Source organism: Echinops telfairi, unplaced genomic scaffold (assembly GCF_000313985.2).
Source record: "Echinops telfairi isolate 266 unplaced genomic scaffold, ASM31398v2 ScPeMD7_7469;HRSCAF=8507_1, whole genome shotgun sequence".
Classification (NCBI taxonomy): domain Eukaryota; kingdom Metazoa; phylum Chordata; class Mammalia; order Afrosoricida; family Tenrecidae; genus Echinops; species Echinops telfairi.
In genome coordinates this window covers 8,876,436-8,879,413 of record NW_022111373.1, presented here as the reverse complement: position 1 = coordinate 8,879,413, position 2,978 = coordinate 8,876,436, and positions in this window count along the sequence as shown.

Below are 2,978 nucleotides of genomic sequence, written 5' to 3'. Positions count from 1 at the left end.
CCCCCGACCTGGGCTTTATGGCTAGGCTGACTCGCGTGGCAGCAGGGTCGCGGTCACCTGCCCTACGAGGCGCACACGCCTATGGCGCGGCGCCAGCTACCGCGGACGCCCCCTAGGACCAGAATCTGCAGACACAAGGAGCCTTCGGTGCCGCCTCTGCAAGGGGGCGAAGAGAGGGCACTGGGAGGGTCTTTCTAGCCTCCAGCAAAGCGGGTCAGCTAGTCTGGGTAGTGCCTACATCCCCTGAGAGCCTGAGGCCTGAGACAGCTCTTCTGGGAAGATCAGGTTTAAGGGCACGGGCTGCTGGGTGTGGTCACATGAAGTCACGGGCGTCCACATGGGGTTGCATGAGGTCACTGGGAATTAAATGGAATCATAGGCGCCTAGTGAGGACACAGGCAAGTCATACAATTCACACAGTCATAGCTGGTGCACGAGTTCTCGTGGCTACAGTGAATGGTCACCCACAGCCACAGATGGCCACGCTGATGGCCTGAGGGATAGAGCACCTTCCGTTTCCATGTTTGGGTTTGAAAGGAGGAAGAATAAAGGCAGGCAATAATTTAAAGAAAAGAAAATGTGTAAATGTGCTCGACACATTGGAGGAATGTATGGATTGTGATAAGAGAGCTGTAAATGTGCTTGACACATTGGAGGAATGTATGGATTGTGATGAGATGCAAGAGCCCCCAATAAAAGTATTTTTTTAAAAAAGAATAAGGGCAGGAGTGGTGGTGGGGCCCTGTGGACAGCAACATCTGGATTTCCAGGATACCTCTTCTCAAACATCCATGGCCCACCAGACCTCCAGCACCGAGGACAGCGACCAGCCCCGGAATCCTGCCACATGCTTCCCTCCCAGGCCCAGCTGTGGCTAAAGCTCCAAGCCAGCGGGAAATTAAAAACCAAACTCGCTGCCATTGGGTCGGTTCCCACTCGTAGTGACCCTATAGCACAGGGTAGAACTGCGTCTGTGGGTTTCCGAGACTGTAAAGCCTCATCTTTGTCCTCGGAATGGCTGATGAGTTCCACCCGCTGACTGAACGTGTCACCCACTACTACACCATACTCAGTATGCAGCCTTACTCACTATGCTTGGGTGGGAACCGAAGAGCAGAGGTTGGGCAACCAACGATGGAAGAGTTAAAAGTCTCTTCAGACTCATCAGGAAGGCTCATGGTTCAGGAACTTGGGTGTGAGTTTGTGTGTATGGGGGGGGGCTGTGTCTGTGTATGAGTGCAAGGTGGGTGGTACCCAGGTCTGTCCCCATTCCCCTTATAGAATCAAATGTACTATGAGTCACTGCTAGTGTTTAAAGCTTATCTTTTTCCTTGTCCAAGGATCTGGACTCTTAGGGAGAGCTGCTTCTGCTTGAACCCAGGCACAGCCTGGCAGGCTCGGTGCCTTGGTTGCCAAGACTTGGCCCCCCCCTTCCGTCGACCCCCCACTTCACTCCAGATTACTTACAGACTGGCTTCTAGTGCACTGTAGTGGATTGGACAGAAAGGGGTTTTCCTCCCATACCAGGGTTGCCCTGGGGATGTGGGTAGAGTTTCTTCCTGACCTTGGATGCCAGGAAGCTGCTAAGAGCATTTCTTCTCAGAGCAATGGGCCCCAAAGCTGGGCAGCAAGCCCCAAGCCCAGTCTTGTTAGGTGGCAGCAGCAGCAGCAGCAGCAGAATCAGCAGCAGCAGCAGCAGCAGCAACGACAGGGCTGCAGGCCTTCACACTGCTCCTGGCAGCCTCCTCTCCAGAGTGATGTCATGGGACACATTTAGCCTAGCCTCTCACAGGATGCCTCATCCGGTACTCTTCCTACAGATGTCTCTGCTGCTACTGAACATTTCAATTCAAAACCTGTACTGGAGCTCTGACTGACTGCAACTTAGCTGCATACCGTATTTTGTTGTTGTTGTTTTGGTTTCTCTCTGAGCATGGGGTGACGTCCCCCCTTAAGTGATGGGGACAAAGTATAGGATGATAGAGGATCATGGCTAGATCTCTCTCCTCCTTGTAGGCCTCCTCTCTCCACTGGATAAAGGGTACTTGCTCCTGTTCCTGAGATCTTTCCTCCTCTTGTAGATTTTGAGGAGCCCTGGTGGTATAGTGGTTACATGCTGGGTTGAGGTCCACATGGTTGGCATTTTGAAACCACCAGCAGTAATGTGGGAGAAAGACTGGGGTTCCTATTCCCATAAACAGTTACAGTCTCAGAAGAGGGAGGGGAAAAAAAGAGGAGCTGATACCAAGGGCTCAAATAGAAAGTAAATGTTTTGAAAATAGTGATGGCAAGTGGAGAGCAAATGTTTTGAGAATGATGAAGGCAATGAATGTACAAATATGCTTTACACAATTGATGTATGTATGGATTGTGATAAGAGTTGTGTGAGCCCCTAATAAAATGATAAAAAAAGAAAATAATGATGGCAACATATGTACAAACATGCTTGATGTAATTGATGTGTGGATTGTTATAAGAACTGTAAGAGCCCCCAGTAAAGTGATCTTTAAAAAAACAAAACCGGTTCCAGTGTCAGAAACCCACAGGTGGGTTGCTATGAGTCAGCATGGACTCTATGGCAGTGAGTGGTTGTTTTCTTAATAGGTCTCCACCTCAGGAGGATGCAGCAGTGATCAAACAAGTTGTCCTTGTCCCCATGGCATGTACTTGCTCTATGAAATACCATTGTAACGCAATCACACTTGTTTATTTGAAAAGGTTTCTTTTAACTAAAAAGAAGTACAAGTAACTAGATTATTTCCCTTTTAAAAGACCAGTTAATGCCAGGGACTTACGTGGGGAGCAAATGTTTTGAGAATGATGAGGGTAACGAATGTACAAATGTGCTTTATACAATTGATGTATGTGTGGATTGTGATAAGAGTTGTATGAGCCCCCAAAAATGATTTAAAAAAAAGACCAGTTAAATGGTGGGAGGGGTCCTTTTGGTTTTCCAGAAGCTAAGTCCGAGGGCTAGA